This window comes from Peromyscus leucopus, chromosome X, assembly GCF_004664715.2.
Source record: "Peromyscus leucopus breed LL Stock chromosome X, UCI_PerLeu_2.1, whole genome shotgun sequence".
Lineage (NCBI taxonomy): Eukaryota > Metazoa > Chordata > Mammalia > Rodentia > Cricetidae > Peromyscus > Peromyscus leucopus.
The window spans coordinates 24929741-24955529 of NC_051083.1; the positions used below are offsets into that span (position 1 = coordinate 24929741).

The following is a 25789-nucleotide window of genomic DNA, read 5'->3' on the forward strand; positions in this document are numbered from 1 at the left end:
TGAGAACAATTAAATATGGACATCATTTTTTAAAAGACATTTTATTTTGTGTGTGTTTGCCTGCTTGTAAGTATGTGGACCACATGTGTGCCTGTTGCCTGCTGAGGCCAGAAGGGAACATCAGATCCCCTATAATGGGAGTTACAGGCAGTTGTGAGCAACCATGTAGATGTTGGGAACTGAGAGCCTAGGTCTTCTGCAAGAGCAGCAAGTGCTCTTAATCACCGATTCACCTCTCCAGTCCCCAGTTATGAGCATCCTTAATTTTGTACTTGGCACATAATTAAACCTAGGAAGTATTGACTCTGTTTCCTTTGGAAAAATAAGTGTCAGTCTTTATTGAGGTCATCTCGGGTACTATGCTGAGTATTCCACATGTTTTATCTTCTTTCTTATTTATAACATCAATTTTGAGGGTACTCTTACCCCCCCCCAATTTACAGATGAGAAGACTAAAATCTTGGGGTATAGAGTTTCTTAATCAATAATGTATTCTTACTGAGCCATAAAACTAATAATCCATCTTCAAATCTCATATTGCCCATTGTCCAAGTATGGTCCCATTGATCTGTTTTTTATAAAAGATATTCTTGGACCATTTATTCATGAAACAAATTCTGTTGAATGTTCACTAGGGTTTCAGGCACCTTATCACTTGCTGACCATAAACTAAAGACTAAAACAGACATGGTTCTCACTCTTAACCTCACAACTTAACCCAGGGTTTTTCAATTTCGATGCTACCGGCATTTTAGGACTGCATGTTGTAAGATACTTAGCAGTAAGTCTGGCTTCTAGGTGTCAATAGGTTTCCTTCCCTCACTGTGTCTGTAAAACTGTGAAATGTTGCCAGGCGGTGGTGGCGGTACACGCCATTAATCCCAGGACTTGGGAGGCAGAGCCAGGCAGATCTCTGTGAGTTGGAGGCCAGCCTGGTCTACAGGGTAAGATCCAGGACAGGCACCAAAACTACACAGAGAAACCCTGTCTCTAAAAAACAACCCCACCCCCAAATAAAAAAATAAAAATAAAAATAAAACAAACAAACAAACAAAAACCCGTGAAACGTCAAATTTTCTAGGCTAGTACAATGAGAACCACTACTTTTGTGAATCCAATTTTAAATGCCTTTCTGGGAATGAGGTTGCACATCTGTATTCTCAGCATTTTGGAGCGAGACTGAGGCAGGACTGCAAGTTGCAAGCCAGCCTGGGCTACATAGTGTTACCCTGTCTGAAACAAAAGATAAAAATAGAATCCTGTGTCTACAAAACTAATAAAACCTTACTTAGGCTGAAGTCTTCTAAACATACAATTTCTCCCTAAAACAAAGAAGAGAATATCTTTTAAATTGAATATAATGTAGAGTGTGATGAACAACTATCACTTCTCAAAAATGCTCACATTTTTGTATCAAAATGTTCTTGATAGAACTTCCCTAGTTTGGAAGTAAGAAATCAAAGAAAAGAAATCAAAATTTCTCTATGAAGTGTACTTTATTGCTAGTCATTGTATCTGAAATAGGCTATACTGTAAGTTGCTATGTTCTCAAAGAATAAATGATTATAAAGACATAGTATCTCTCAATATAGTTGAAATTAATTGTATCATTATAGTTGAATAGTTGGGAAAACATTGATTAAGAGGAGGCTAGAATCAAGGACTGTTATAGTCAACATTAGAAGACTTATTATATTTATAGGTACTAGTTATAATTCAAAATTTATACAATGCAGATTTATTTCTTGCTCATGCAACAATCCCACCTGTACTTCAGTGAGTCTTTGTCTTCTGAGATGTTCCGCACTACTCAGGCTCAAGAACCCAAGCATCACACATCTTCTAGTAATCACTAACAGTTCTGCCAGTTTTAATGACCATGACTAGCAATATGATACACATTAATGGTATGAACTCATAGTCACATGACTACCAATAAATAGTAGGAAACCTGGCTAACAGAATCTAGCTATATGGCCAGAAAGGAATGGAGAACTATTTGATGAACATATAAGCATACTTTATCCATGTGGTTAAAATTATTTTCATTGCCCAAGAGTTAAGCATTGTTCAATTTTTTGATTCATAAAATCAAAGTATTTTATTCTTTAGCAAAGTTCTGTGAGGACTAATGAAAGATATGTAAGCTACATACTTCTCAAAGATTTTTCTATGTGTATATCTGATATCTGGAGAATAATACTCTGTGCTAATTTATAGCACCATTATAAAGAGAGACATTCTTAATCCATGGCTGACACCATGCTGTGGTTGGACAATTATCATTCATTTGGAAAAGGAGCATGTGTTTTGCAGTCCAGAGTTCATGCCCCAGCAATGGTGTAATATTTTCTTTTGCTCTCAATGTGTGAATTATTAAAAATAAGCTAGGCACAACATCATCATTTTTGATTATATCAAAAATGAGGGTAGAGATAGGACTACTTCCATTCTGTGAAGTTATTTAGCATTTAATATTCCCTTTGGGAAATCAATATGGTTTAGGAGAGATTATTTATATACCACTAGTCAAATGTGGTTTAAACAAATGCATGATTTTGCTAAAGCTATGTGAATGCTCTTTCAATGTCAAGACCTTACTATTGAGTAAAGAGATATAATCATAAATCAGCTAACAGGAAAATGGCTAGTAGAAATTATCTGATCATTTTTCTGATATGGAAGAAGAATAAATTGGGTTATGTTTTTTAATATTTATTCAAATCATAAAAACGAATGGGCATTCCATGCCAACAACTTAACATTTATTAGATATTTAAAGTGTATATTCTATGAAACTAATTATATTTAGGGAGTAAAATGTGGACCCGTGGTTCAGACATGTATAAATAATTCATGTTTTTTTTAAAAAACCAGTTAAGTTTGAAAAATTAACTAAACGGCAACAGAATAACTCCTGCTTCTCAGCAGTCACGGTTCATTCTGCATAATTCAGGTTATGAATCAATTCCTTCCAAGCAGGATGGAAATTCAGAGCAGAAAAGAATGGTTAGCTGGTCACAGAGGAAAAGGCAAATCGCTCATTAATTTCTCTCTAGACTACTTAAGTGGAATCCTGCCCCTTATCAGAGAAAATAGAAGTTCTGGGGCTGAGGGTGGGGGGGACAAGACAGAAGTGAAACAGAAGGGCTTGTCTCTTCCCAGGCAATCTTGCGTGCATTTTGGAAGTGAGAACCTGCAAGCTTTGGCTTTTACAGGCTGATAACTGGCATCCCTTCTCTGTTTAGCCGGATCTCAGTGTCTGTGGAATTCTCCACTTAAAGCAAAGAGAACATGGAGACATAAGGCAAATGCATTGATTATTATCAGCTTTACAAAGAGAATTCACTCTTTACTTGGCATTTACTATAAAACATATTGAAGTAGTCCATTTTCCCTAGAGCCAGTGAAAGACACTTTGTCTTGTAAAAATGATTTTCACACATTTAGGTTGAGCTATGTGAAACTGTCAATATTTGACCATTTTGAAAACCACATAAAATGGTAGGTTTTTAAATTTTTTTATTTTTTTTTATTTTTAAGTTTGTCCCTAAGATCTGGCCGGGAATGTATCCTTTGTAAAATCTAAAATATATTATGTTGAAAATAATCTAGTGTGGGGGAACATGTTAATGGAGTGAATTAATTCAAAGGCATTACTTCCAGGTAATTCAAAGTCTACAACATTCTGGCCTCAACAGTTTTAAGCATGAGGACTTTATTATTATTATTATTATTATTATTATTATTATTATTATCACCATCATCATCATCATCATCATCATCTGTAAAACCTGACATTGTCCAATGATTAAGCGATGGACTGAGAAGTATGGGACAACAGCAATGATCAAAATGGTAGGTCTGTTCGACGAGCAGCACAGTAGGTAATGCAGCGTTCCAGTCATTTTTATATCGGGGAGACACAGAACAGCAGGCGATTCGGAGCCCTTTCTGGTTCATTTCTCTAAGAAAAAAAGACCTGGTGACTTGAAAAGTTCCTAGAAGTGGATGAAAATTATTTGAGTGAAGGCAGCCAGAGGCAGTTAGCAAATTCTGACCACCATCATAGCTGTCACCCACTGCAATTGAAACTCAATTCCAAATTTATACAAGTGGATTCACTTACGTGCTGCAGCATTCACATGCTATGTATTAACTATCACTGGGTCCTTTCTTCTGAAGCCTGTACGTTTTTGGATGGCATGACATTTTGGAAGCTGTAATCCCCTTGTGACAGGTTATAAGAGCCAGTTAAAACTTTCTTATTTTGTTCTAACACAGTGTAACCAGCTTTAATTGCAATGACGATTTTGATTCACAAGACAAACTTCAGGAAAGGAAGTGGAAAAGTCTGAAAGTCTGGAGAAGGTTGGAGGAGGGAGTGGGAGTGGGATTGAGAGAGAGTGGAAGACAGCAGATTCTTCTTTTTTGAAAAAAGGGATTATTCACTTCTAAATGAGACAGCTCAGTTTAACAGCCTTGAATTTATGGGTCTAACTGTTGGGGAAGATTATGTGTCTGGGTCCTCTGGGGGAAAGAAGCTACCTGGCGGTCCAACATTCACAGGCAATTGTTATTACAGGTGTAGGGATGTGTTGCTTGCAATGAGAGAACTTGCTAGGGCAGAAATTCAGATAGTGGCTGGTTCATTGACAGGTAGGTCAGGAGGGAGCCAAGGGCCTTTGCTGCTAATGGGGGTTTAGTAGCTCCGGGAGCTGGTCTGTTCTGCTCTGTAGTTTGGCATAATGCAAAGTTTTGTTATTTCTCTCTTTATAGAAATGCCTGATGTGCCTTATATCTCTCCTGTCTTTATTTTTCCAAGAGAGTTAAACAAGAATATGCAACAATTAATGTTTTTCCTCTTTCTGCAGTGGCAATATTATACTACCTTATGTTAATCAGTCCCATAATTATATAATCTATAAATTAGTAAATTTATTAGCTATTGGGTAGCACTTTGTCTTTGCAAGAAAAACTCATGTATAATGAACTAACATAGCCAACAAATGCATATGTTTTTTAGAGTAATTCCTAAGAAATAACAGTTACTGTATTATCCAGTTTGTGATCGGGCTAAGTGTACAAGGCAAATATATACTGAATCACTTTTTACATACATCTTATTCCTTTAAACTGGTTAGTGATACTCTGATTTTTCTTCATATCACCTAGATCTTTCACCCATTACTTTAAAATGAAGAAAAACTGCATGGGACTGGACTAGGCCCTCTGCAAAAGCAAGACAGTTGTGTGGTTTGGTATGTTTAAGGGGCTCCTGGCAGTGGGAACAGGATCTATCCCTGGTGTATGAACTGGCTTTTTGGAACCTATTCCTATGGTGGGACACCTTGCACAGCCTTGATGCAGGGGGAGGGACTTGGATCTGCCTCAGCTGAATGTACCTGGCTTTGCTGACTCCCCATGGGAGGCCTTACCTTTTTGGAGAAGGGGATGAGGGTAGGCTTGAAGGAAGGCTGGGGGAGGAGAGGAAGGAGGGATGAGAGGGCCATCTGTGGTTGGTATATAAAATGAATAAATTTTTTTTTAATAAAAATGATGTAAAATGAAAATTGCTCCTGTGCATTGGTGAACTATCAGAAATTCAGGAATATAAAATAATCTTTGACCTAGCATACCTACAGGAATCAATCACATGTGACAATTTGTGGTTCAAGATTTCAGAATTGTCCTTATGCAAACATAACAAATATATTTTAAAGTGGGGTAAATCTATGTATAGCACTCTAAAGTTTTTTTTTAATTAGCATTCTTATTTTTGACTGTTATATAACATTCCATTATATGGATAGGCCACATAGTATTTTAGCTACTTAGGTTGGCTTTTTTTTTTATCATTTAGAGTTTTTTTAATCTAATATACATCATTGTTATCAACCTTAATTTATTGTCACATTAGCTGAACTATCCAAGCATTTGCATAAGTACATTTCTAGAAGTAGAACTAATTATTTATAAGATAATGGTTTTATCTTTTATAAGATCATGAAATTACTTTCCTTAAAACTTGTGTCCTTTTACCATTCCCACAAAACACATGAGAGTTGTTAGTCTCTTTTAATAGTTTTCAGCCAGATCATCTTTTACATTACAGAAGAGAAGAATATGTTTCTCTATTTTGGTCTTTTGTTCCTCCTTCTATTCCCTGCTTCCTCTCCTTCTCACACTCTGATAAACCTTGATGAATCCCATTCTGGCAATTAGACATACAGTCTCTGATCATATTAGTAGCATGTAGGGGAAGATAAAGATTCCATATTGCAGTCTTCTTTTGCCCTTTTACACAACCCACATAAATATCCTGGAATGTTTCAGCATACTGACTTTCATTCTCTCCTTCCCAGATGCTTTTCACATCTGGAAGTAACACAAATTCTTGTGTCAGACTATGCTCTTTTGCTCTGGAAATATTGTCACTATAACTGTGTGAGACAGAAACCAGCCATGTCCAGTCTTCAGACTGACTGCTGAACTCATTAAATAATGCTTCCTATTTTTGATTCCTCAGTCATGGCACATAGTGCCTCCTCCACACCCTACTTCGTCTTTCACCTTTCCCAGCAGCAGGAAGATAAGAGTGCATCATAAGCTGTGCAGTGGAGCCTGTCAGGGTCTTCATTCCTCCCTTACAAAACTGCATACTGTATTAATGGGCTCTTTTCATGGAACTCTAAGAAGCCAGATGAGCTGTGGTCTTTTGTTAAGGAATGTGATAGCCAATTAATGAAGCCCTTTTCTGTATTATTTTAAGTGAAAATGCTTCCAAATAGCTTTTCAATTAGTGAGAAGATCTTCAGAATTCATTCTTGGCCCAGAACATTTGAATGCATTTCAAATTGTTCATGAGCCTCTTTTGTTTGTTTTAAGAGAAGGTCTGGCTAAAAGTCACTATATAGAGCAACCTGGCCTTGAACTTCTGTCACAGCATCTCATGAGGTTTTTGATTCTTTGTTTTAAGCCCTTTCAATATTTGGGCCTTTACAGGGATTAATGAAGTTTAATAAAAAATAAGCTTAATAAAACCACTGCAGTATTTATACACTAATAAAAAATGTTAAAGCACACAAGATACAAAACACGATTAAAACATTCAAGCCACAAGGAAGCTCTCCAGAATAGATATATTAGAAATTCATGAGTTCCTAAAGATTTCACCTCTTGAAAAGAAAGAAAAGGAACAAATGGTAGCATTATGAATAACTGAGCCAAAACTAAGATGTGATAGGCAGAATATGAAGGTTTGTACCAGTTAAATGTAGAAAGGGAAACTCAAGTGAGTTACAGTGGCATGTTCATATGACTGTACCCTGCAATCATTTCCCACATTTTAATGAATTTGAGAATAATGTAACAGTTTTTCTCAACCAGGGATTATTTTCCCCTTCCAGGTGACATTTGGCAATGTCTAGAATAATTTTGGCTGTCACAGCCTGAGTAAGCATGTTGTGATGCTGTTGGCGTCTGGCCTGTACAAGCTAGATGCTTTTATACAATTTGCAGGACAGCTTCGCACCCCAAAGAATAACCAGGTCTGATTGTCAATAATGACAAGATGGAGACACTCAGTTTGTTGGATTCAAATTTGAGTAATTATTTCAAACATTATCAGGCATGATCACATGAGATCTTAATAAGATTGGAGTCTCCCTTAGCTTACAGATAGATGTCTTCATTTTCAAAGCAAAAAATTTCTAGAAGCTGTGCAGTGCTTTAGGAGTATTTCAACTTTCAACAAGGCCTCAAAGGAAGAAGAGACTGCTGTATCTTCAGAGTGTAGCTTAGTGGTCCTCTGAATATCATCTTTTCACCATCAAATTCATCACCACCATCTTCATCACCTCAGAATTTACTGAAAGTAGAAATCTGGTGCCCCATCCTAGACCTGAGGAATCAGAAAGGGACTGACTGTGTTCTCAGGTGATGCTGACTTCATGGTTAAGTTTAAAACTGACACCCAAGCTAAAGAGTTATGGAGAGGAACACAAAAGAACAGATAGCAAGAGTTTCTCAAGGAAGTTCTAAGTTTGAATCACTCAAGAACATCAAAATAGGGCCATTGAGGCAGTTTAGTGACTAAAGGCACTTTCTACCAAACCTGAGGACCTGAGTTCAATTCCTGAGACCTACATGATAGAAGAAAGGACAACATTTGCAAGTTGTACTCTGACCTCCCCATGTGTTTTGTGGCCCACTCTTATCAACAAAATAAATAAATGTAATTTGAAAAAAGTAAAGAACAGCAAGATAATTTCATAACCTTGATAACTTAAATGTGATATTTGTGATGGGAATTTCTGCTTCATATCTTGAGCCTAAGATTGGTGATGATATCATAAATGTATAAAGTTCAAGACCACTAGTTAAGACTGTCCAAAAATCTCCAGAATCTAAACGTTGCCATTTGGCAGGTTTCAGGCCAGGGGGAGGTTGGATGCCTGCTTTTGAAATATTTTCGGCACAGCCAGTGTTTTGGCTATAAAGAGAACAGTAACTCATTTTTGTTACCTGTGAACTCATCGTAATCTCAAGCTTTGAAAATAAAGCCTTGTGCAAAGTCATCCTTTGTGTACCTTGAAAAGATGATGGAAAGAATATAGAAAATCACACATCTAGTTACCACGACTGCACAAATCTGGCTGGGGATTTAGTAGATTTGGACTTTTACATACTAGTAGATGTCCCTTTCACTGACTCTATAGCAAGATGCATCTTCTCCACTCCATTTTGAAACATCTATTCTTTTTTGTTTTTTGAGATGGTGTTGCTCTGTGTAGCTTTGGAGTCTGTCCTGGAACTTGCTATGTAGACCAGGCTGGCCTGGAACTCACAGAGATCCACCTGCCTCTGCCTCCCGAGGGCTAGGATTAAAGGCATGCACCACTACTGCCCTGCTGAAACATCTATTCTTAAAGAAAACTTAAAACACAATAGAAGAATGGGGAGGAAACCTCCTTTTGTGTTTCTCAGGATCCTAGATGACCCTCAAAATAACATGTCTTCCTGGAGGCTCAGATGAAAGCCAGACAAGAGATGGGCATTTAGGCTCTGTTCCAAGAGGAGCTCTAACTTCCGTGTTTGCTGAGCCTGGAGACCAATACATCTCATAGGACCTTCGTACCCAAATCAATAATTTTATGAGAAATAGCACAGATTCATCTGATGTTATATAGGCATCACCAACTCTACTTGTGCATGATAGTTTTTGTTAATCAAGTCTCGAGCGTTCTATCAGTTTTTTTCTTCAATTGAATTAGTGTTCTTGCTAATTTAATTGTATCTCACGCTTACATATAGAATGGATAAAAGTAGGTTGCATGTAAAATACCAATAGCCTCTTTTGATAATATTCCAAACATAATGAAAAGAGAATGAAAAATGAAGCAATGTCTGGTCGGGCTTGAAAAATATTTTACATCCAAGGAGTCTGCCAAAATGTTCACATAAGGGAACAATATCATCAGACAAAAGGAGAAAAATAACCACTAAAGCAATTAATGACAATGTGTAGAATGCCAAGCTTGTTTTAAAAATTGTACCACAAACATATGACAATTTCAAAAAAATGTTTATTGTTCTAATTTCATTTAAATCAAGACATAATATTCTGTTTTGTATACTGTACATGTTGTCATTGAAAAAGAAATGATTTAATTAGCAAGATTATAAAACTGATCTTTTCTCAAAAATCAAGTTGGGTGTTACAGGGTTTCTTGTTCTAAATAGGATATTTCCTATACAATTTTTTGCATGTGAATAGACCTATTTTCTATAATCAGAACAGCTCTCTCTAGTGTGAATTAAAAAGTAATTAATACAATGTCATATGCACAGCTGAGTAATAACTTACAAATATGAATTAGTGAACTGTTTTACTCTACCAAACTGATTATGAAAGCAGTAAAAAATACTTTTTAATGTCCCATTATCCCAAACACAAGGTTCACAAGTTACCAGACTTCAAAGGGAAAATTAACATTTACCTCATTTTACTAGTGTATGTACATATAAATTTCATTAAAAAACAAAGCAGTTTCTGAGATGAATGAAAAACAGCTCATAAAAAAGACAAGAACAAAGAGAAGCAAGACCATCCAGAGAGCCAACCCCAAACATATCTTGGAATTAAGTTTTTAAGACAAAATTCCCCTACCAACACTACTGACACAAAGAACTCCATCTTAGAACTGCAGAAGCTGCAGCTCTGGAAAAGTGTATTTTTTTTCCTGTTAGATTTATTCCTATTCTTTATGTCTCTTTGAGTATTATGTGTTCCGGCGGAGGATGTAAACATCTTTTTTTTTTTTTTTTTTTTTTTTTTTTTAGGGGATTGCTGAAGTGGTGGCTACATCCAGAACTGAAGGAGGTATAATGGTGCCCTCTGCTGGGAAGAGTCAGTAATGCTGCCCGATAAATTTTCCGTTGGAGCTAGAGTAATTGTTTGAATGGGGGTGGGGTGGGGTATTCCCAAGGATGTATCTGGAACAAAAAGTCCCTACAAGTACTCTACAAAAAATAGTTGCAAAACCCCAAACCACATGAAATTAGCTTGATTTTGAGTTGACAGTGGAATCTGAAACCAGCTGTATTTCATCCTAAAATGTTAGTGCTATAACCCCTTCATCAAACCTGGAGACAATTATTTTCTCACTATCTGGACAAGACCACATTTCCAGTGGCTGAATTTTTCCAGGGAAGAATTTTCTCTCTTGTTTGCCTTTTGTAGAGCTCTGTTCTCTTCAACTTGCAAAAACAAGCCTTGCTCAAGAATGTCCCCATGTGACACTCCTTTCTCATTAAAAAAAAAAAAAATCACATAGGAAATTTGTCACAAAAAGCACACATCACACTAACATCCCCAGCCTCCCTAAAAAAGCATAGTAGTTAGGGAAGAATTTGATTTTAAAATGTGATTTGAGACTATTTAGGAGACTTGTGCTATTTCATTTAATGTACCATTTCTTTACCCTTTTGCCTCAGTGCTGGATGCACAACTGAAACCCTTAACCACTTATAAGTTAAAGTTGCTACTAAGTTCCAGTAAAATGGGGCTGTAGACACGTAATGCATGGGGATCAGACTTCCCTAAAAAGTCTACTGCTGGCTGGGCAATCTTCAATGGTGTCCACTAACTTGTAGTATTTTAAGGAAACACCCATTTAAATAATGGCAATAATTAAAAGAAGACAAAATTAAATTGTCTGAAGGAATTAAAAAAAATGACTACAAAACATATCTTCTGTGCTTTGTAAGTTAGTTAAAAACCCAAACCATGATTACACACTCCAAAACTATACCTTTGGTTGGTTAGGTGAATGACTAAACAAGTCATTCATTTGTTACTCATAGGAGAGGTGAACTTCATGAAGGGCCCTGAACTCCATTTTATGTTCTCCTATCACCATGGTGGAATTCTTATTATATATATATAATATTTTGGTTTTTCGAGACAGGGTTTCTCTGTGTAGCTTTGCACCTTTCCTGGAACTCACTTGGTAGCCCAGGCTGGCCTCGAACTCACAGAGATCCACCTGGCTCTGCCTCCTGAGTGCTGGGATTAAAGGCATGCGCCACCACCGCCCGGCCGTCTTATTATATTTTAAAGGGCACTCTATTTTGATTTTTTCCCGTAGATTCTATTAATTACATAATGTGTCTTATACATACACTGATTGGACATGTTGCTCTGGGGTAGTGAATAAGATGGTGGCCAAACATTAATGTCTGTACTCTAGTCCCTACACACACCCCAAGAAAGGAGGTAAGACATACAAGAGAACTGGGAAAATGTATGTCCGACGACAGTTCAGTAAAGGGGGCCTGGCTGTGCTTTAGTTCAGAAGATAATGGCAAGATCTTTTCCTGCTTGGAAATTCCATAAATGTCTCATACATGGGGTATCACTTGAGCTTGGACTTTTAGAAATATTATTTAATGCTTATTGCTCTGTAGAAAAATAGAAAGGCAAGTAAATTACATAGAGGAGCTTCTCCTTTTTGCCATCTAATCCACCTGTGCTTTCCTCTTCTTCTCAGTCATGTTAGCTGGATTTGAAGATGTCACCACATGACTCCAGTGCTTTTTTATTCATAAACATACCCCCCCCAACTACACAATAGCTTAAGGATTGATTTGAGCAATATGTTTCTACAACACTTTAGATCCTGAAGAGGCTGGTGTCTTCAAAAGCAAAAGAGCTTGAATTCATGTGCCTGCTGCAAGCTGCATCCACGCTGTCATGTGAAGTCATGACCATGCTTCACTGGGGCTACTTATCTTCTAAGGGGGTCGTTCCATTATGTTACAGCTTCACTGTGATTTAACAATGACTGGGAACTCTAAATCCGCAGTGTTGCATAAGCAAGTCAGGGCACATTTCCTCTCAAAGTAAGTCATTCACATAGGAATACAGAAAAAAAAATTTCTCTCTCTCTCTCTGGTAATCTCATTGAGACACTGAAGGTGGCAAAGCTCTATCAAGAAATCCAGCTGTGTCTGTATCGGAGCCCCAAAGAAACTCAAAGAAGAAAACCAGGCTGCAGCTAATCAAAAGCTCCAGTTCTTTCTATCCAGAGGTCAAGAACACATTTCTCCATTTTCACACTGTCTTATCCAGAAAACACTCCTCTTTGGAGACTGTGTTTTAAGGAAAGAAAAATAAAGAAGAACAAAATATGATCTGATTTGAAAGTTACAAATGTATTATATTCATGGGGGGGACATCTACATGTATCTAATTAAAAAATAATAATTTAGGTGCTGTAGTGTAGGGTCTGTAATTAAGAGTACTCTTTGTTGTTGCAAAGGGCCCAAGTTTGATTCCCAGCACTCACATGAAAGCCCACTACCTTGGGCACAAGAGACACATGTGGTGTACATGCAGACAAAACAGACATACATACAAATTAATAAAATAAATCTTAAAAATATAAAGATATATTATCCATGTAAAACATTCCATATTGAAATACTCGTGAATTTTTAGAAAACTTATTTATTTATGTGGATGTACATTTCTGCACAAGTATTCATGCATGTGTGTGAGAATGTGCAAGCATGCATCTTTGCCTGCAACTTTGTACACAGACAGAAGAGGGTATCAGATCCCTGAGAGCTGCAGTTACAGGATTTTTGCTGGATGCCTGATTTGTTAAGTGGGTACTGGGACCTGAACTCTCATCCTCATGATTTCTAAACAAGTGCTATTAACTGCTGAGCCATATCTTCAGCCTACAATAATGAATTTTAAAGCACTGGTGTGCCTTATTAAACATGAGCTTTGCCGTCCTTACTATTAATGTACTTAGAAAAAAAATAACTGCTGCACAAAAGAAATGGTATAGCCAATGAACTTAGCAGAGTGTTCAAATATGTTTCTAATTCTGTTGCATCTCATGGTTTCTTTTAATATAATCTATGTTTCTACAACCTAGCCCATTAATTCTTAATGCAGCAAAATAAAAGCTTTAAAATCCATTCTGGATTTTTTCTTTGTATGTATATTTGTGCGCGCGTGTGTGTGCATGTACTTCAAGTATAGGTGCATGTACAAATCAGAGGCTTAGGCTAGATGTCTTCCTTAATCACATTTCACCTTATTTTTGAGACAGGCTCTCTCACTGGACCCAAAGCTTTCTGATTCAGCTAGACTGTCTGGCTAGCAAACACCAAGGTTTCAACTGTCTCTCAACCTCTTTAGCACCAGGATTACAGAAACATATAGCCACATGCAAGTTTTACATGGGAATCCCCCTAAGGTCCTTAAGCTTGATCAATTTTACCTATTGAGCCATCTCTACAGCCCTCCGATATGTATTGTTAAGCTTCTCATTGTGGCTAAAGCTGCGTAAGGAAGGCAAATAACAAATTATAGGTCCTGAGAATTTTGTTTCAGCCAAACCCTAAGGTAGATTTCTCACTAGATCAGAACCAGCAAGTTGATAGCATCTCCTTAATGACTGAGAAGCACTGTCATTCTTTACAAATGAATAATTTAGTATAAAAAAGAAATCTCCCAAGAAGCTGACAATATAATTCCCTATGAGGGCAAAAGTAGCCAATTTTTAAACCCAATTATGTACTTGTAGCACAATCAAAACAGAAAAGGAGGTGTTTCTAACAGTGTGGCTTTATGAGTCTGGGTAGGAGGGAAGGTTAGTGATTTTCAGTATTCAATCTGCAGTATAAATTTTAGTCAAGTGTTTCTTTCTCTGAGGAAAAAAAATAGAGTAATAGGTACATCTGACTAAATATTACAGCCAAGTCTCATTGAATTAAACCACTGTCTGGCAGAATTTATAAGAGAAAAATAAAATCCTGTGAGCAGCACTTGGCTTCACAAAAAGATGGCATAACAGGATCAGTTCCAAGAACAGCAGGGCTGACCTTTGTCCTCCTTCTCCATGTTACAAACAGCAGCGGACTCACATGTTTTTACATTGAGCTTTCTGGTCCTTGTAACCGCCATGCTTCGGCACTTTGGCAATGTGCTGACCCACATTTTTGGTGGCCAAACTGCGGTTAGTGTGGGCAGGCGAGCCAGAAACTGCTGACTAATCCTTTTCTGAAGCTTGTGGCTACACAGGAACCAGTGGGCAATGGTTGGATTCATCTGCTTTGCCCAGAGCACATGATGAAGTGGGATTGGAAAGGGTTGCAATTAGCCAGGGTTATCCAGCTATTCTTTGATCCCAGTGGAATGCTCTGAAGAGCTGAAGTAAAGAACCAAGTCTGCAGGAGAATGTCTGTTTATGTAACGCCTGTTAAGTGGCACAAGGCAAAGCCACGCTGTTTCCATTTCGTCTTTAGTAGTTCTAAACTCTGCCCTTTGAATTATCAAGGACTACCTCATCAAGGATGTCTGTCAATGCAACATGAAAGAAAATTGGCTTTAACTGCCAAGTTAAAGAGGATTTTGCAATTTCTCTCAAGGCTCTGGAGGGCATTGTCTTTCTAATACCTAATGCAGAGGTTCTTAAGCTGGTCCCTGGATCATTGGCCCCAGAAGAAGGGAGGAGGGAAATGGAGAGAAATGCAGACTCTCTGGCTCCAACCCAGTCCTGCTGAATCAGAGCTCTGTGATTGGGCCCAGCAACCTGTTTTAACAAGTTTCCCATGTGATGGTCTTACCTGTTCAACTTGAAGACCATTGACATAGAGTCTTTGTGGGGGTATTTCTGGGACAAGGAGCAGCATTGGCCCCTTCTGGGAAATATGTGTCTCCAGAAGTACTCCAACTTTGTATTTTGCCCATGAATTCATATCAGTCTCCTTTAGCTGAAGAAAGTAAGTGCTCTGTTTCTTCACATTCCATTATTTTAGTTTTTCAAATTTGAATTACAGAAGACTTTCCTGAAACTTCAAAGTACAATATATAATTTATTTTGTTAAATGTATGTTTATATTAATTTGTATTATTAGTGGTTCGTAAGGTCATTTTCTGTTTATTGTAATTTGTTTGCATGAAAATGATAGGTTTCTTGATTCCTCAAGATAACCTTTTCTGCCTTCATAGTGTCAAAAGATTTCAGAGGTAGGATGGATCTTATAATCATTAACTATATGAACCATAGGAATCATTAACCCATGAAGAAATGCCAATGAGAAGACAGTGTGTACAAGAGTTTACAAAGAGATTCTCAGGAAATAAGTGGAAGGATGTGGCTAGGTAATCTGTGAGTTCCCCCCTGGAATCTGAAAGTGGAGCCCATATCTTACATATCTCCTCTCTTCTCCTGCAGCACAGTTCTTGGAACAGTGTTGGCACAATTCAATAAACCTTTTTTGGATAAATGATAGGAATTCAAATGTGAGTTCCATTTCCCCTGCTCCTGCGAAAGGGTAGAGAGTATTTTCTTCTACTTGTCCATAAGGGATAGATAAAAATGAAAAATTACTTTAGCTTCTATTAAATAATAGACTACTTCTTTTAGGCTAGTAATCTAGTGGTCTATGAGTATGTCAAATGGATTCCATTAACAAGAGGCCTAGGACAACAAACAGGGATTATCATCTATGAGATCCATTGAAAAGGTTCTTCAGACATGTTTATGTAGCACATACTCATTACTATGTCTGGCCCAAGTCAATTTTATTTAGCACCATAAAAACAGACTTAGCTTATGATATTTTAAGCATTTTACACAAAGCAAGATTTATGCTATTGGGCGTGACTTTGGGTCTTCCACTGCACCCGGTGTTCCACAGGTCTGGAGAATCAAGAGACTGTTTCTTTATGCATTGGGGGTGCAAAGTGGTGAGTAAGCCCCCTCCTTCTCCCTTCTAATATCACCAGGAATGAATAGGCAGCGTGTTTCCCATAATTCAGCAATAACTGGGCTATTATTCTTTAATGCTTCAGTTTATTAATGTAACCACTGTGTCATTCCTACCATGCCCATGTAATTAAATTACTCCATAGACATTTGATATGGAGCTCTCAATCCCTACAAAAGCTCAGAATTTCTATACTCCTTTGTGAGTCCCTAATGAATGGGTGGCACAGACACTTCTGTCATCCATGTTCACTCCCTGTCCTCTCCTGACTGCTCTCCTGTGTCATGGAGGCTTATTTCTCCAGAGAAACTAGGGACTGTTCAAAAGAACAGGGTCACGTTTCCAGCAGTAGCAGGCTTGAGACATGCTATCACCTTCCGTGTTCTTTGTCCAGCTAAAGCAGAGGCTGCCCAAATTAAAATTCCAAAACCATGTCTGCCCCAGTGGATCAACAGTGCATTCTTAAACCTTAGTTACTGAATGCTAATCCTTGCTTAAGTCATGAGCATAAAGGGAAAATAAACTGCAAAATTAACTTCAAAAGTAAAGCAATTATTATGTCTATCTAAATTAATGCCAGCCCCTGACATTTAGGTAAAAAAATATTTTTTCCTTAAAAATGAAATATTTAAACTTTGAATCTTATAAGTGGGCCTATAAAAGTGAAACCTCATCTACATTCTATCCCAGTCTAGTTTACAAAAAGCATTTATGATTATCAATAAAATAAAGTAGCTCTTATAAATCTCTTTAGTGTTAACTTCCAGTTGTTAATTTCAAAACACAGTTTGACATGCTGTAAGACTTGGACATGAACTCTTTAAAACAGTCAAAATGGATTTTATGATAAGATCTTTTTCTTTTGTAGACATGGCATATTAGAGATTCTACATGTTTTTAAAGATAAAAAAAATCCTGTATGTGGCAGTCAACATATATACATATTATATATATATTAATTTAATGCATATAGTAACACATGCTACATATATTTTATGTGAACGAAGAGTGTAGATTTACATATAATCTTGGACAGCTAACTTTTTTTTAACTTGTCCGTTATTTATTTATTTATCTATTTATTATTTATCTAATTTCATATATATTTAATGTATTTTGGTCATTTCCACACTTCCTCCTAGCATGCTCTTTCATTCCTCTTCTACTTCCACTGAACTCTTTCTTTTTGACATCTAAATTTTGAACATGGGAATTGCATAAGAGGATATGCAAGTAAATAGAATAATAATTTAGATTTAATCTCAAAGCTATTGCTATGCTTTTATAAGAAGATAATCAAACTAAAACATTCTATGCTTAAAGATTAGAAATCTTTACAAACAACTGATCTTTCAAATTAGAAACTTCAGAGATGAAATCACACCTAATTGAAATGTAAATAATTTCAGATATGGTAAAAGTAAGAATAACAATTACTCTGCTGTTATTACTGCTCTTTAGTATTAAATTTTTAATATATATTCATATTAATGGTCAACAAAAAAACTGGTAAGGTAAGAGCATTTAATAATCACAAAAGGGAAAATATTAGAAGATATGTCAATAATGATATATCTGTCCATCTCTAATGGAGTTTAACAGGAAATTAAGACAAAGAAGAAAAAGACAAACCCATGATCATAGCTGCATATATTATGCTTTCTTTTCAGTAGCAAATGAAATAACTTTGGCAAAAAAGTTAAGGATATTTAAAAACCCAAAGTAGGGTTTACAAGATGGTTTAACAGGTGAAGGCATTTGCCACCAAGGCTGAAGACCTGAGTTCAATACCTGGATCCTTATGATGGAAGGAGAAAATTTACTCCTGCAAGTTGTTTGACCGCCACATGTGTGCCATGGCATATATACATACACACACATGTACACACACACACACACACACACACACACACACGTCATATGCAAATGGTAAATAAATAAATATCAAGAACTAAAACATAAATAAAACCCTCAAATACTTGAAAAACGAAATAACACTGCCAGGAAAGGAATAAGTAGAAGAAATTACAAGAAAAAATTAGAAAATGATTCAACTGAGTGAATACACTTTCACAATATACTAAAATTTGTGAGATGTGATTTGAGTCACTGACTGTAGGGAAATTCCTGGAGTCAAATGGCTACAAAAAAGCTCAAAGTTTAAAATCAATATGTACATTCACATTTTAGTCATCTCAGTAAAAAAGTACAAATCAAACTTAGAATAATAGAAGGGAAAGGAAAATAAGAATAAAGACAGTGAATAAAAGATGACAACTCATAAATATTCAGCAAAGTTAAGAATTTATTGCACAAAAACGATTGAAGGACCAGAGAGATGGCCAGAGGGGAACGAGAGAACTAACTACTGAAGGTTGTCCTCTGCCCTTCACATGTGCCCTGACACACATCCCCCACCCTGCAGATACACACATATGCAATACAACTATAATAATGAATACAATTCTTAAAGCTTTTAAAAATTGATTCCTGGAACTTATTTCTTTTAAGAAATTGATAAATTATTAGCAATACTGATCCTGGAAGAAGAGAGAAAACCCAAATCAGTTTTATCATAAATTAAAAAATGGTAGCATATTCTGCAAGATTTTATGAGCTTCAATGAAAGAATAAAATTACAGTTCAGTACTAATGATATCAACAACATAGTTGGCAGAGATAAATTTGTAGAAACACAAATTGATGGAGATAGATACATGAGGAAATAGAGTAATTGTGCTAGTTTTATATCTAGCAAAGAAACTGCAATGCAATGAAAATTCTTTCCCTAGAAAAACAGAGGACAAGAATTTGGAAGAGAGCAAGGAGTGGTATATGGAGTGATTTCAAAGTATGAAAAAGGAGGAAATGATGTCATTATATTATAATCTCAAAAAATAAAAGAAATAATAAAAAGAAAAGAATTCTAGAGAGTTTCACTACTGACTGAAAAAAAGAAGAAATAGTACTCATTTTATATAAACTATCTGAAAAAACAGGAGGAAGAACTGTTTCCCTAACTCATATTATGAAGGTGACATAAAGCTGAGAAAATCTGATAAAACAAATAGAGAATAGGAAAATAAAATCATGAATTGACACCACTCATGAAAATAGACATGAAAGACTTGAAGTGTAGTAAATTAAGTCCAGAAGCACGTAAAAAGCCTAATACATCATTTCCAGGGATGTAAGGTTAGTTTAACATGCAAAACTAATCAATCAGTATAATTTGCAACATTTGCAGAAGAAAACCAGATGATCATTTCGTTAAAGACAGAAAGATAATCTTATAAATTTTCACGTTCACTCAACAAAGTAGAGCTCTCTGTAAATTAAGAACTGAAGGCACATTTACTAAAGTGGTAAAGGACATTTAAAGTACACAGACCTTCAGGAGCTGCTGGGGGAGATGGCTCAGTGGTTAAGAGGACCAGGATTCGGTTCCCAGCACCACAATGGTGGCTCCCAACTATCTGTAACTCTAATCAGCATACAACTATATTTCAGATACAACACATGGATCTAGAATATACAAAACATATTACTGTTCTGAAGGCAATCAACCAACAAAATGGGCAAAACACAGCAGAAGCTTCACTGCCAAAGGCATACGAGTTACCTAAGTACAGGGAAACATTTTTCAGCATCATTGGCTGTCAGGGAAATATAAATACTACTTTATACTGAGTGGAATAGCAAGATGTGTAGTAACAGGAATGATTTTCACTCATTGCCACTGACAGTATAGGATGTACTTTGAAAAAGTATTTTGTAGCTTCTAGTATACTTAAGTAAATACACTCTGTGACCACAATTTCCACTCCCAGGTATTTACCAAAGGTAAGTGTCCCCATAGAAACTTGTACACAAATATTTTTGAACATTTTTATTTACAATACTCACAAGTGGTATATAAGCCAAATGTTTAACATAGAGTGGGTAGAAAACTCAGCAGGGGGCAGGGAGGAACTTTTCAGGAGATAGTAATGTCCTAGTGGTTGGGGCTCTGGTTACATGGGCATATACATTCATTAAAACTCATTAAACTGTGCACTTGGGATCTGTGAATTTCACTGGAGGTCAGCTTTATCCCAATCAACAAATTTTGGCAGTTCCTAGACCCTTTGTTCTTTTGAGCTCAGGAGCGGCTGTGGCTGCATCTCCCTCATACCTCTTAGTGGAGATTTGTCCATCACTACCTGATTATTTGAAATTCAGCACAGCAATCTCAGACATCAACTGTTAACTAAAGTTCCTTTTCTTCCATTTTCCATCATAAAAATGTCATACACAAAGAGGATCTGGAAACACACACACACACACACACACACACACACACACACACACACACTGTACAATTTTTCTTGGTCTTCATTGTTATTTTGGTAGATATTTGATGTATTTTTTCCTATACTAAAATAAAATCTAGTATAGTGCACTATAAACTTTAGGGAAATTTTGTTGAATTTTATGTCTGTTGAAGTTGTATTGAAATTTCTCATTCTTGAAACTTCAAAATATTCTGCCTTTAAAGACAAAGAATTCCTGAAAATAATTTAATATTCTTATTTATGAATTTTTCAGGAACATAGACAGGGTACATTAATTTCTAATATCCTTCTAATTTCTACCCCAGTATAAATATGGCAAATTGAAGTGAGTTTTCAAAGGGTAATAAATTTAATCTAAAATTACTGTCTATAATTCTAATTACATTATTACATTGAGTCTGAATTCAGAAAGTGTATTCTGGGCCTTTTGGCTAGGAAACCTAGTTGGTAAAGTGAGAAAGTGTTTAGAGGGTGAGTGGGGAACCTTGTTTGAAAAGCACCACTTTAGAATGCCTTTATTTTATTTATTTATTTTTGGTTGTTTTTTTTTTGTTTTGTTTGTTTGTTTTTTGCAAGAGCCATGAAACATTTTGCCAATGATGTCCCTAAGTCTTATTTTGCAGTAGTTGTTATTGTTCAAGATTGCAAATTGTCCTTTCCATCAATAAGAACAAAGAACATTGCAGCTCCCATGGGTTAGTTTGATGAGAAAGGAGGCATATTGTTCTGAAGGTTACCAGGATATCTTCAGCCCTAGTATACACAGAAGGCAGTGGAAGGGACATGCTGACATGTAGACTTAGTTTGTCTATGACAGAACTTACACACTTCTCTATCCTCAGGTTCTTTCCCTTTTTCTTTTTTTCAGACTTTTTTTCCTTTATACAAACTAATAGATTCTTAGAGTTGTGTGTTATTTCCTTTTTCAGTTATTTGTGACAGCTATTTAGATGTCTTTTTGAATGAAACTGCTTAAACTTAAACCAAAAGATGCCATAGTATCTTTACATAAAATTAGAAACTTTCAAACTGCCTAGTCATTCTTCCTAAACATAGTTGATGATAATGTCCTGTAATGGATAGTTTTATGTCAACTTGACACAAGCTAAAGTCACCTGAGAGGAGGGAATCTCAACTAAGGAAATGCTTCCGTAAGATTGGCCCAAGGGCAAAACTGTAGGGCATTTTCTTAATTAGTGAATGACTAGGGAGGGGCCAGCCCATTGTGGATAGAACCATAGTGGTCCTGGGTTCTATAAGAAAGCAGGCTGAACAAGCCATGATGAGCAAGCCAGTAAGCAGCACTCCTCCATGGCCTGGGCATCAGTTCCTGCTTCCAGGTTCTGAACCTGTTTGAGTTCCCGTCTTGACTTCCTTCAGTGATGGACTACAATGTGGAAGTAAACCAAATAAACTCTTTCCTTCCCAAGTTGCCTTGGTCATGGTGTTTCATTACAGCAATAGTAATCCTAAGACAATCCTAAAATTATCTGTAAATAGTTAGGTCTTCACATAGCATTGTAGATTTTAGAGCAGTGGTTCTTAACCTTTGGGTTGCAACCCTTTTGGCAAACCTCTATTTCCAAAATTCTTTACATTATAATTTAAAACAGTAGCAAAATTACCGTTATGAGTAGTAATGAAAATAATTTCATGGTTGGGGTTCACCACAACATGAGGAACTGTATTAAAGGGTCACAGCATTAGGAAGGTTGAGAATCATTACTCTAGAGGATTTGTGTCTATGTACACAATAGCAAGTCTTACTGAGTAAGGGTTTATGTATATGAAAATTTTTGTTGAAGTACATTCACAGTTATTATATTTACACCACGTGTATATCATCACACAAGTAAACATGCATACCCTTATTTAAAAATACTTCTGTATTCTCCTTCTGAATTTGGAAAACAAGGAGTGTTAGAATATTGTTTTTCATTTCTTAACAAAGAAGTTGAAAAATGCTAATGGAGACCTTACTTTGATCCCTTCAGAACTACAGTTAGGAACAAACAGGATCCAACGATAAGAGGTATTTGACAGGCTCTCTTAGAATTCTTGCAAAAATGATTTCTGATGAACCCCAAAAATTCATCAAGCATACACAACAGGACCCTTGTACACAAGATAATATTGATACTCAAGGGATGTACTGAAGTACTTTTTTAATCCTTAAATCTCCTGTACTCCGGGTGGATTTTGGTGTCTAATTAAGCAGTTTTGATGTGTAGAAGTGAGCCAACATGAGGTTGAAGATGTCACTGTAGACAATAGCAGAGCTGGGAAGGGCAAATACCACCAGAAGTTACCTGCCACCATCACAATAGCTGCCTCTGAGAAGATACTCAGCGTAGGTGCCCATGAAAATGTATGAGGCAGGCAGCAAAAAGAGAAGAAAAGATGTATGGGGCGGTGCTGGAGGAAGAGACCATGAAAGAACAAAGTGTAAGCCCATCAAGGCATACAAGTGTCCAGGCCCCTTCCCTGAGGACCTCTTACTGCCAGGTTCCATCCACAGGGCACTCTTAACTGCCCTAACAGCTGGGCCTTGCCCCCACCCTACAGAGTAAAAACCCAAGCTCTGGACTTGAAATCCCCATCCTGGATAGCTTTATCCTGGAAAGCTCTGCCCCACCCCAGCCCCCAAGAAAAGCTATATAAATCCTGTCTTCTGCTCAGTTCTCTGTCGTTTCTCTCCCTAGCAGAGGCAGCAACCCTCCTATTTTTTTTCCCCTTCCAATAAATCTCGTGTATGAGGTTTGTTGTGGTTTGTGACTTTGTGGTATTCCTTGGCTCCTGACTGTCAGGATACCTTTCCATCTCACTGAGAGGTAGATTTACACAAGGAGAGAGGAACAGGGGAATAATGGAGTAGACAGCGTGGGGTCAGATAGAGGAAAGTCAAGGTTTGGGAAAGAAACAAGGGGCATCATTGAAAAAAGAACATGAAGGGAGAAATGCAAGATGGCAGATTTAGAAAGAGACTAAGATAGATAGTAATGAAATGATGATAATGAGAGTGGGTGGGGAGAGCAGTGTGGACATTGTTAAAGGAGAGGTAAGTCCTGTGGGGGACACACATTTAATCTTAGCACTAGGGAGGCAGTGGCAGACAGAGTTCTATGAGTTCAAGGGCAGCATGGTCTACATGGCAAGTTCCAGGCCTGTCATCTAGGCTTGTAAAAGGCATTATCTTTTCCTGTTCACATTAGGGCTCAAGTTTCCAAAATGAGGAGAGCTTGCCAAACAAGAAATGTCACAGTAAAACCAAGATGGCTGTTTACTGGAAGCAGAAGTTGTAATCCCAAATCCAAACCACTGGAGGTAAGTAGTTTTTCCTGCTCTCCCCCAAATCAAGCGAGGGCTTTGCTTACCACAACAAGATCCATAGTAAGAGGAGGGAGGCCATGCCAAAGAATCAGCAAGACCAAGACCAGAAAAGCAAAACACGGGCTTCCGTGCTGCTTTTCTCTAGTCTTTGAATATCTTAGCTAGAATGAATAGGCTTAGCAAACACATTGGGGCTCAATGGGATTTGAATTTCAGACAAACCATAGCAGAAGAAATACTTTCTAAAGCTATCCCTATCCCAAGCAGAGAGAAGAAGTGAAAAATGCTAAAATGAGAAGACAAAATGGCCAACTTCTGGAATTGTATGTCTAATAAGAAAAAAGATACGTATTGCTTCAAAATTCATCATCCATGCACCCCCAAGGGAGTTTAAGGAAGTCCTCAGGGATATTTGGCTGCTGCTTAGTAATGACAATCTTCTCAGAGCAAGGGTAGCACAGGCAATTGCCCAATATAATATGGATCACTTCATACCTGTTAAGATACAAGCTTATGAAGACTAGGTCTTAGTCACAGAACATGGTGCTCTAGGTGACAACAAATTTTTAGATACAAGAAACAAAATTTCCTTTAAGTTCGATCACTTATGAAAAGAAGCACATGACCCACCCCCCACCCCCAGCCAAAGATTGTAGACGGAGGTTTAAACTCTTGGAGAGATTTCTGTGATAGGGCTTTAAGAGCCTATATGAAACAGAATTATTCTACTGGCTTTAGTATAGTTTATTCTAAAACTATACATGGGCTAAAGATCATTATTGCATACATTGAAAGCCACCAGTTTCAGCCCGAAAACTTTTGGAATGGATGTTGGCAATCAGAATGGAAGCTTACCATCACAGCACCTAATGCCCAGGTAGTTAGAGTAATCAAAGCCCATGTGCATTATTATGAAAATTGCAATGTTCAGCTGGTTAGCCATACAGATACATAAGAGTCATTAACTGCTTTCATTGAAGTTCAAGCTGCCAAGGAATTTATTAAAATCATAGAGAGCACAGAAACAGGGTATCAGGCAGCAGTTAATGAAAACTATCATGTCATGTACAACTTTCAAAGCCCTGTACCAACAGCTTCCAATTACACCAAAATCTCCTGGAACAAGCTACTTGCTTACAATATCGACAAAGAACTTAATACACTTAAAGAACTTAACATGCTTAAAGGCTGACTATAGGAGTCTCCAGTACTTGGGGAAAAAAGGACCCAACAGGGTGTGCTCATACAATAAATAAGTGGTAAACAATGATAGTGATATTTTCATTAAGAAATTTAGGAGATCTAGCTTCATGAGATACTGCTGAACCTACAGCACTATTTTGATTCTTTTGTGTGTTCTCTGCCTTGTAGTTTTCTGTTATCACTATATATATTTGTGAATCTCTTTTTTAAGTCTGTTACATTTAATGCCAAGGAGATCTACCCTGAAGTCATTTTACTGTTTAGAAATTTTCCTAGGCATGAAGTTCTGGTACTGGTTTATCCAGATAATCTGTTCATTCCCTTTTATCCCTGTGTTTTAAGGCACTTCCAGTGCTTCAGTGTCTTTTACTGATCTACCAACTGCTAAATAGGTTACACTACAAACTATAGCTAAGTACACAACACATTCCTCCTTCTCCCTCCTTGTTTATAGCATAGCATCACTATAGTTTTCAGACATTTGAATTAGGATTTTTTTCTAGTCCCTGTTGAGAGGCAAAGGGAGTTTCCTGGTAATCCATGGCAGCAGCTTCTCTGGGGACTTATTTTAAACACAAAGAGATGAACCACATCCCCTACACATAAACATTTACTTATTTTCATTTCCT

General features: G+C 37.0%; 1 protein-coding gene and 1 pseudogene across 1 annotated transcript in view; one reads left to right on the forward strand and one right to left on the reverse strand.

Annotated features, from left to right (window-relative positions):
• Mid1 (midline 1) overlaps nucleotides 1-25789 on the reverse strand; it is a 337431-nt gene that overhangs the window by 233534 nt on the left and 78108 nt on the right. The window lies entirely within an intron of this gene.
• LOC114704595 lies at nucleotides 14484-25149 on the forward strand (annotated as a pseudogene).